Genomic DNA, 10,812 nt, shown 5'->3' on the forward strand with positions numbered 1-10,812 from the left:
CTTTCTTTCTTTCTTTCTTTCTTTCTTTCTTTCTTTCTTTCTTTCTTTTTTTTTCTTTCTCATGACAGGTGAGGATGAGCAGTAGACTTTAATGCCTGCTCCATTCAGGGCACTGGGGGAAGGTCTTCAGCAGGGGTTAGATGCACTAGGTGTGGAGCAGAGTAGGTGGCCTAGCCAGGATCAGGCGGAAGGCAGGGATGTTATAGTCATAGGGCAACTTTAGGGCAGGATCTTGGGGCTTGGAGGGAGAAAGTGATGGCGAGGCTTCTGACTGAGGTGACCAGGTGACATAGAGGCCCTTGGCAGAAGAGGAAGGGATCCAGATACAACCAGCAAAACAGGAAGAGGGCTCACTTTGGTGTCACACGCCTTGGGATAAGTTCATCCCTGATGCTTTGGATCCTTGGGGGCGGCTTTTATCTCACCCTCTCCTCCACAGGCCAAGAAAGAGAATTGGGAATAAATGAACAGAGTCTGAGGGTCCCTCAGATGGCTTCATTGTCACCTGCACTCATTCTCCATATTCAAGAGACTGTCCAGGGTTTGCAGAAGATCTGAGCAAATGGGTACGGGCTTCTATCCCAGTCTCTTAGGTTTGGGTGAGGGCTCCTCAAGGCAGAGCAGGATGGTGGCCTTGTCACTGTCCCCGGCCTGTGGTGGTCCGAGCTGGGGAGGGAAGGCAGCCAGTGAATCAGCTTGGGACCTCCTTAGGCCTCCCCCCTTCTCCTCCTCCCCAGTGTTCCTTAGTGATGCTCTGAATCGTTACAACGATTTCCCACCCCGGTGGCATCACTCATCTGAAAGAACCCTGAAAATTTCTTGCATCTCTGCCTCTTCCAGAAACCTTGGCCAGGGAAGGAAGGGGGAGGTTGGTCCCAAAAAGCCTGTAAGTGTGGGGTGTGATACTCGCTGTAGCCACTACGGGGCGCGCGCAGGTCGCGGATTTCCCCGGTAGCTAATTCCCGAGTCCCCCCCCTACCCGGGCACTGCTAGTTAACCAGTTGATACCCAGTTACAGCGCGCGGGTCCCCCGTCTTGCCACCTCCAGCCGTGCGAGGTCCGGGACAGGCCTCTGGCCTTCTAGACCTCTGGAAGCGCGCGGAGCCCCTCTTTGTTACTTACCCATGCCAACCGGCTTGGGACCCAGACACTGAAGTCTTTTTTCTCTCTGATCTTGGACAGTTCTGTCTCTACTTACTAGCCATGTGAATTTGGCCAAATCACTTCACCTCCCTGAGCCTCAGTTTCCTCATCTGTCAAATGGGGGTTTATAAACACCTACCTCGCAGGGTTGTTGTGAGGATTTTATGCGATAATGTATGTAAAGCGCCTTGCACAGTGCCTGGCACACAGTAGGCGCTCAATAAATCTAAGCTTCCCTTTGTCCAATCTTGGCATCTTTTTCCTTTCACCGGCCCAGTCCCTCCCGTGTCCTTCCCCCCAGGGCTCCACTGTTTCTCCCCCCTCGGTGGGGGGCTGGGGGGACTCCTTTCTTTGATGGAAACTCCTGGCTCACCCCTGTCACCCCCAGTCGGACTTTTCCTTCCTTGCCCCCCGCCCCACCCCCGCTGACTCTTCCCACTGCCCTGGCGCACTCCCCCCACCCCCCATTCCGGGCAAGGGCTGAGTCAGCCTGGGTAAATTTAGCCGCTGACACGGCGGGCGCGGGGGCTTCGCCCAGACTCAGTCGCGAAGTCCTGGCCGGCCCGCCTCTGCCCCCATCCCTACCGAGTCACTCCAACTCCCGCTCAGCGCTCAGAGCCCCAGCCCCATTCTCAAGCCACTTATGATTTTGGTCTTCAGTTATCTTGATGTCACTCCCGACCCTCACCCGGAGAGATCAGACATGTCAGGACGGGTAGGAGAGAGCAGGACAGTTTGGGAGGTCGATGGGCTGGACCCTGCACTGGGGCAGGCTGACCTTGGTTCAGTGTGTGTGTGTGGTGGGGGTGTCCCTTTGGGCTTCTTAACCTGAGGGGAGAGCATTGATCAAAATTACCCTGGAGAGTCCAACCCAGAACCTGCCTGGGACCCACAACGTCAGGTTTCAAGTTAGCTCTTGCTGGAGGAAGTAAAGGAAGTGAGGTTCACCTTGGGCAGAGATCAAAGTTTCCTGAGGTCTGCCTACCTTCCACCTGCAAGTCTAACTACTGCCAATTCTAACTACTGAGCATTTACTGAGCACCTGAGAGGAAGCAGGCCCTGAGCTGGGCTCCAGGAAAGAGATGAGTAAGGCCTGCCTGCAATGGGGTGAAGATGAACACTCACCAATAATGATAGTAGTGAGCAGCGAGTGGTAAGTATTATAAGGAGTCAAACAAGGGAGATTGTATGGATTTTGTGAGATCAGGAAAGGCTCCCTGAAGGAGGTGGCATCTGAGATAGAATTTGGGGAAAGGAGTTCCAAGTAGAGGAAAGAGCAAAAATAGTCGTATGGATTGGGGGAAGCCGAGTATGTGTTGGAAATTACCAAACGGTCTGGTTAGACTGGAGTTGAGGGTACATTCTCAGGAGTGGAAACTGAGGACAGGCTGGGGTGAGCCTGGCCCCCTTGGGAGTGTGTGCCTTGGACCTCTGGGCTTGAGAAGAGAACGGACTTGAGGCCAGGAGGAAGACCGAGGAAGGCCAGGGCAGTGGTGAGAGCATCTGCCTGGATTTTGCTACAGCCCAGGGCCTCCAGGCTCTCAGGCTGGAAGAAGAGGTGAGCCGTATGCGTAGTGGAGGGGCCGGTCCTGTGGAGGGAGACCCCATCATACAGCCAAAGACTCTGTGAGGTGGAACACTCAGGAGGTCAGTTTCTAAGAGTTCACCCACACTACTACCATTATCGGAAAAACAGGGTAGTGTTGTGTTTAGAGCATGGACTCTGGGGCCTGGCAGCATGGGTTTAGATCTTGCCTCTACCTCACACTAGCTGTGTGACCTTGGGCAAATTACTCAATCTCTCTGTGTCTTAGTGTCCTTAGTTATAAGATGGGGTTATGAATAGTACTTTTTTCCTAGGCTTGTTGGGAGGACTAAATGATTCAATATGAAAAGCACTTAGAACAATGCCTGGTACATAATAAAGGATATACAAGTGTTAAGCTCTGATTATTATTTCTCTCTAGAGCTATTTCATTAGTATTGGGGGCATAAGAACAGGAGGCTGGGGGAAAGAAGTAGAGGTTGGGGAAGAAGAACAACAGGCAGCTGAGGCCAGGTCAAGAAGAGAAGGGAGCCCTGGGGTGGAGACACAGTCCCTTGAAAGGGTGGAGGATGTACAGGGAGGATTTGGGCAGTTAGGGTGCCAGGCAACACACCCTGCTTCCCCAGGACTTCCTTCGTCTTTGCCTAAGGGTGGAGTCAGCACTGGCTGCTAAAGATCTGGGGAGACAGGGACAGAGAGAAGGGGAGGGGTGACTGCAGGTCTGGGGGCCAGCCCTTGGTGAGCCATATCTCAGACTGGCCCTGCATGGCACTGTGGGTGGGAGGCTGGAGGCTCCCTGCTGCGAAAATGACTTCTAAATCTGGCTGTATCTGCCAGCTGGCCAGCCTCGAGACGGAGGCCACAACCACCCCCAACCCTGGGACAGCCTCCCGGGTCAGGTGTAGGGAGAGCAGACGCAGGAGGGCGTGGTCAGGATGGGGTAGCATCTCTCAGGTTAGCACAGGCCACTACCCTCCCAACAGCCCGGTTCTTCCCAGGGAAGCCCTTCTCTGTCCCAAATGGGGCCGGGTTAATATGGCTTCAGAGGGTCTAAGGGCCCCATCTCCTTTCGGACTCTCATGAGAGCCCTGGGACTTCCCTAGATCAGCCACAAATGGGCAACAGAGAACCAGGCCGTAAGTCTGGGACTTTAGGGGATTCGGGGTGAGGAGTGTGTATATGGGGTGTGAGGAGGAGAGGACCAGGAGAGACGGCTAGACATGAATACGCAGGGAGTGGGCAAAGTGTGTCTGTAGAGAAGGGTGAGCATTCCCTCAGTTACTCATCTGGTCACTCCTTCATTAAACTTGTATGCCAGGCTCCAGGGACACACAAGAGACTCAGACAGGGCTCCTATTTTCAGGGAGTGTCCAATCCAGGGTGTGTGTGAGACAGGGGAAGGGATATGGGAGAGGAAACCCACAAAATCATTACAGTCAGTGCAGGCTGTGCAACATAATATATGTTAATGAAGGCATTCCTGAGGATCTAGGCAAGCATGTAAGAAGGAGCAGTTCCCCAACTGTGAGTTACTTCTGGGGAGTAGGAGGTGAGTCACTGAGGGTGCACTTGTCGTGAAGGAAGGCTCAGTCTGGATATTGTCCCCTTGCCTATATGCCTTGCTTGGCAAGGAGTGGGCTTCCTCCCTTAAAGCCCCTGACACTACATAGCTTTGGAGGAGTCCTTTTAAAGAAGAATTGCTTCATCCATCCGTCTCTCCATGCATGCATGCCTCCATCCTTTTGTTCATCCATGCATGCATCCGCCCATCTATATATCCCACCTATCCATTTATCCATCCATCTACCAACCCCTCTGTCATCCATCCATCCATCCATTTATCCATCCATTCGTTCATCCACTTATTCATCCATCCATCCATCTCTTTCTTCTCTCTCTCTTTTTTTTTTAAAGATTTTGTTTATTTATTTGAGAGAGAGAATGAGATAGAGAGAGCATGAGAGTGGGGAGGGTCAGGGGGAGAAGCAGACTCCCCGCTGAGCAGGGAGCCCGATGCGGGACTCGATCCCGGGACTCCAGGATCATGACCTGAGCCGAAGGCAGTCGCTTACCCAACTGAGCCACCCAGGCGCCCCATCTCTTTCTTCTCTTAATGATGACATATGATGTGCCTAGCTCAGTGCTGCAAGGAATGCCAAGATCAACAAAACACAGAGCCCATGTCCTCAGGAAGGTAGAAGCCTAGTAAGAGGATAAGTAACTTACGCAGATAACCTTCCACGGGACAGCCAGTATGTGCTGTTAACCAAAGCCCTGCCAAGAAGCTGCTTCAGGAGGCAAGGCCATTTTGCCAAGGGAAATTAGAAGAGCTTAATGGAGGGAGGGACATTCCAGATGGGTTTCAACAGGGGGAGATGGGGAAGATGTGCATTCCAGGGTGTGGGCAAAGGTAGAGAGGTGGGAAAGCACAAAGCCTTCACAGGGAACAGAGGCCCTGGGGAATGCAGAGGTGCGGGATCCTAGAATGAAGTGTGTGAGCCAAATCATGAAGCGCCTCTGGAAAGCAAGGATAAAAGTTGGAGATTTAGTGAAAGGAATTGAGGAAGGGAAGAGGGAAGTTTTTGAGCTGCTAATGTCCCCATTGCCTCCTCAACACCTATATCATTGTTTTCTCTACTGACTGATTATGACCTTTGTTGGTCTTTTTAGGCTGTAGAATCCCCTGCTGGACCATGAGCTACTCAAGGTAGCGCCTTTGGTTTAGCTCTGTATCCCCTACAAGCTTGGCCCGGAGCAGGCGCTCGGCAAATGCTAGCAGAAGGTGGGAACAAATGGTAAAACTGCGTAACAGGAACACTGGTACAGCAACGCAGCCTCAGATATACAGGAGGAGAGGGGGCTGCGGCCTGGTGTTCCCACCCCCCAGCATAGGGAAGAACCCCGCTTTCTTTGCCCGAGTCTCTTCAGGAGCTTCTCCAAGAGGCACCACAAGGTGGCGCCGTTCCAACTGTAGCGCTGCATTCTGCCAAGGTCCTTAAAATGTTTGCAGTTGGAGGAGTGCCCATCCAAGAACTGTCCCTGGATGGTCTAGACACTTCCTTCCAGCAAGTGCTGAGACAGAATAAAAAGGCTGAGTGCAGCTATGGGAAAGAAGAGCCAACATACCCCCAGCTCCAATGTAAGAACTGGCCTCATCTATCCATCCATTCGCCGGACAATACCTACTATGTGTCAGGTACAGTGTTAGGCTCTTGGAAAAACAACAGTGACCAAGACATAGTCCCTGTCCTCAAAGAGCTCAGTTAGAGTCCTAATCAAAAACCAAATCTTCTTTTGCCTGCTTTCTCTCTCTTTTACACACACATACACACACAGATGCACACACACACCTGTTCCCAAGGCCAATTCCCTTGACCTGGGAAGCCATCTCCACGTGAAATCTACTCTCCAGCACTGCCCACCCCCTCCAAATCCACGTTTCTCCCTAAGGTTGCTGCATGGCCACATAGATGTTCCTTCCTGGGGTGACTCCTCTTGCCTTATCCGAGCTCCCTGACCAGCCCTTTCCTAGTCTCTCTTCCAACCTCCCCCATCATACCCACAGCCATGCCGCCAGCTCTGGAGGCTCTAGGGACCTCCTGAGAGTATGCCTGGTATGGATTAGGGCCTCCCAATCTTCTACAACTCTGGAGGCTACAGGAACATGAAGGTGGATCCACAGAAAGGCCCTATGAGACCCTGGTGTCACCAGCCCAGAGATGAGGAGTTGCAGAGTCCAGAAAACCAAAATCTCAGAAACATGCCCCTCTAGGGCCTGGGGGCTCTGCCAGCCAAACCTGTCCCCAGACAGGCTGCCTTCCTTTTCTCATCTACTTTGGGGGGACCAGGCTTCTCCCTAGCTCCAATTCCATAATGGTGGCTGTGGGAGACACTGGTTGGGAGGTGAAGCATTGTGGGACATTGTCCACTTTCCCAACATGCTCTAGGGCCCAACTTAGCCCTTGGCGGGTTTGGGAGAAGAGAGGAGGGAGGGTTGGTGCTGAGAGTGGGAGCCGGGCCCATCGAGGTCCCGGGAGTGAATGCCGCATTGTTGGCCAGGCCAGAGTCACAGATAATTACCTCAATTAGTGACAATGGGAGAGTAATAAATACAGGCTTAGTGTCTCCTACCCCACCAGGGCTCCGAAGATTAATCCAGGCTGACGGGCGGGCCCTGAAAGGCGTGATGGACAATTCATTAAACTCCCCAAATGCCGCACAACCTGGGCGTGAAGGCTGAGTTAGCCCCCTGGGGGCTGCGCCTTTGTCCTGATTGTGTGTCTCCGCCGCAGCCGAGCCGGGCAGCCCCCAGAGAGCGGGGAGGTGAGTGGGGCTCCCCCAGCCCGGCCAGGCGGCGGGAGGATTAGGCCTCGGTCCGGCCCTGGTTGCCCTGGCACACCAGCCCGGCCGGGCTGGAATGTCCGTGGGGGGGAGCAGGCCGAGCGGAGGGGCGGGGCCGACAAGGTGGGGTAAGGGGGGCACACAAAACCGGGGGCAGGAGGAGTTAATTAGACGCCAGCCGAGGAGGGCGAGGGGCCACAATAGGGCCGAGGGGCCGCCAGGGACGGCCCCTTCACTTCCGAGGATTAATAGGGAGGAGGGAGAGGGGAGGGGTTCAGCCTTGGGGGAGGAGAGCTGGAAGCTTCCCAGGGTGGCACTGCCCCCTTTTGCCCAGCTTGGCACCTACTTGGCAAGTGGCTGGGAAGCAGGAGGCTCTGGCAGCCTGGACAGGTGCCCCCCAGGATCCCACAGAATGGCTCTTTCTTCCTGGCATGGTGCCCGCGTTGGGAGATGACTGGGCAGCGAGGAGAAGAAGGACCCGTCATTTATCGGGGGACTAGTGGGAGCAGGAATGTTTGAGGGCCCTGGTTCTCAACATCCCCCACCTCCGCCAACCTGCTCTGAGGCAGAACCAGGAGCCTAGAGCTTTACCCTTCCTGGTGAGCCTGCCAAGTTCAAGCCCAGCAGTCCCTAGGGAGGGCCGGCGCTGATGTGAGCACATGGGAGGGAGTCGGGCCTGCTGTGAGTGCACGCACGTACGCGTGCACACGCTTGTGTGCGTAGGTGTGCTTGGGCACGCGGCCTGGGGCTCAGCAGGCCCAGCAAATGCCCGTTGAATGGACCTCGGCTTTGCTGAGAGTAAGCGAGTGTGAGAAAGAAGTGGTGCTGAGCTGCACTGTGACCCAGGCTGGCGTTGGGCCCTCTCCTTCTGAGGTCCCCGCCGAGGCCGGCAGGGGAGGGAGGGATGGAACCCCACCTCTGAGCAGATGAGCCAGTGTCCAGGAGAAATGAAGTGGTGGTGGTTCCTTCCCTTTGAAAAGGGCAAAAAAAAAAAAAAAAAAAAAAAAAAGTGCAGTAGCCTCTCGGAAGCCCCACTTCCTCCTGGGCCCCAGGAGCAGGGCAGCCCTGGCCCCTCCCTAGGAGCCACCGCACCCTATCCCCTCCCGGGGAATGACAAGGGAGCGAGTTGGCGGCAGTTCCCCGGGCATATTTATAACCTGCTGCTCGCTCACCAGCGTCTGCTTTTAGCCCAGACGGGGGAGGGGGCAGGGGGGTGGTCTGTCTCATGCTGGGCGCCCCGGCTGGGTGTGGAAAGAGTGAGTAAGGGTGAGTGGTGGGCAGCTCTGTATGGATATTCCTGCTCACACCACAGCCAAACAGCTTATTTTCTCATTTTGTTATTTTTCTCCCTCTGGCCTGGAGAGGAGGACTGAGCCAGCCTGGGGGGGGGGGTGCCTAGACCCTGGGGTATTTGCAGCCCCACTGACAGGGTTTTTCCAGGGTGCGTGTGGCAGGCTGTGTGTGGTGCCAGCTCGCTGCCCCCCTGGGGATTGTGCAGGTCTGCCCTCTCGGTCCTCTCAGCTTTTCCGCTCCCCCCAGGATATTTCAGGACTAGCGCCTCCCTCGCTCGCTGAGGCCACCCGTGTGTCCGGGGTCCCTGACAGCCTCAGGTCCCCCTGGCTGTGTGGCACCCGGCACCTGAAGCTCGGAGGTGGGTGGAAGGATAACCTGGGCGGATGGGGCAGAGCCGGGGCGTCGGGTCCATTCCTGCCAGCGCTGTCCTATGGCGACCTCCCTAGGCCCAGCCCTCCGTGACGATGGCCCAGGTGATCAGAACATCAAAAGGATTAGCTTCGGGGCACCCGGGTGGCTCAGTCAGTTAAGCGTCTGCCTTTGGCTCAGGTCAGGATCCCAGGGTCCTGGGATAGAGCCGGTGTTGGGCTCCCTGCTCAGCAGGAAGCCTGCTTCTCTCTCTCCCTTTACCCCTCCTCCCTGCTCATGCTCTCTCTCTTAAATAGATAAATAAATAAATAAATAAATAAATAAATAAATAAATAAATAAACAAACTTTAAAAAAAATTAGCTTCTACATAATGCTTTGTAGATCCTATCTCCGTTTGCTTGTCCCCCCCGTTTTTCTTAGTGCATGGCCCCTCAAGGGCCCAGCCTTATTCTGCACTTCCCTACCCACTGTGAAGTCCCAGCCCCTGGAAGTGAAGGGCCTCCATGCAGCGGGCTTGAATATGGGAGTCTGTGCTTAAACCTCATGGGTGTGCAGACGGCTTTACACTTCACTGAGCCTTCACTTCGCTCCCCTATTACTCTGACAGTATGTGTCGATGTGCTTGATTCCCTGGCCACACCATAAGCTCCTCCAAGTGGGCACTAGCTCATACAGCCCTGTACCCCAGCGTCTGGCATATGCCTGGTGCAGAAGACGTGTCGGCAAATGTTCAAATGACCCTAGTTTTCATAAACGTGATCTCATCTGAACCTCCTCACTTTCCGGAAGGAGAAGATTCGGTACTGACAACCATCCCTGTTTAATAGACAAGGTAACTGAGGTTGAGAAAACAACAGATTTGGTAAAAGTCTAATTAGGACCAGAACAGGATTCATTGCTCCCCTTTACCCTTCCTCCAGCTCCTATGTGTCAGTTCGACTCAGAGGCCCCAGCTTCTGGGCCTGAAAACTGATACCAGTTCCAGCTCTTGGATTTAGGAGTCAGGTGAGAGTGGTCGGGGACAACGGCCAACCCCTCAGCTCCCCAGCCGCTGCTTCTCCCCAACTCTGGGCATTGTCCAGCAGGGGCCAAGCCCCCTTTCCGGCCTCTGGCAGCCCATTAGTTTCTTGCTTTGGTAGCTGGGGATCTAATAATTCATTGAATTATAGACTGGATATTCTCTGCAGGGGGTTCTTTACTGGAAACCCAAGGCTTATGAGGTGTCTTCTACTCTGGATCAATAAGTTTTCTATTCCTCCCCCTCCACTGCCCATCAGAGCTGAGCTGGTGCTGGCTTGGCAGATGGAGAGAAAGGGAAAGGGATGTCCGTTGCAGGGTTGAGCAGCTCCTGGCTCCACTCCCCTACCCCCACACATACCCCAAAGGCCAACAGGGGTCAGAGTTCACATATCCAGGGAGAGGTGGGAGGCAGCAACAACAGTAAAAGAGTCCTGGGGAGAGTGGGAAATTCTCCAGTCGTCTGGGATCAGTTGTTGCCCTTAGGGGGTGGGGTGCTTCATAGCTCCCCCTGCCTTTTAGGTCCTCCCCTGGGGGAAAGTGTTAGGATTAGGGATAGGCATTAGAGCTTAGGAAGGGGTTAGTGTTTGTCTGAAGTTAGGGTTAAGGCTAAGGTTAGACCTAGACCTAGGGATGGGGAGAGGATTAGGGTTAGAGATAGGTTTAGGGTGTGGGCAGGATTAGTACTCCTGCCCACTCCGATGAATGTGCGCATTGGAAGTATCTGTGTTATTAGTAACAGTCCTCTTTCAGGCTCTTTATGGGAATGGCTAACTTAATGGTTCGGTTATGGACCATACTTGGGTTTCCTTTTGGTTACATCAGTTTAAGCCCTAGCCTCTGTTTGGTTACATCAGTTTAAGCCCTAGCCTCTGTTTGGTTTCCGGCCCTCCAGCTCCCTTCTGCTCCCCAACCATCATCCCTGAGATTTTGGGTCCAGGACTAGAACCCATCATGTTACCTAGATCCTCCCGAGCCCAGGTTTGGGAGCTGGAGTCCTAATAAGGTGTTTCCTTGTCTTGGGGAGGGACGTGCCTTCCCCACCGCCCCATGCCCTGACCACAGGTGAAGCAAATAGGCTTCAGGGACCAAAAGCTCTACA

Source organism: Mirounga leonina, unplaced genomic scaffold, assembly GCF_011800145.1.
Source record: "Mirounga leonina isolate KUSES-001 unplaced genomic scaffold, KU_Mleo_1.0 Mir_126, whole genome shotgun sequence".
NCBI classification, from domain to species: Eukaryota; Metazoa; Chordata; class Mammalia; order Carnivora; family Phocidae; genus Mirounga; species Mirounga leonina.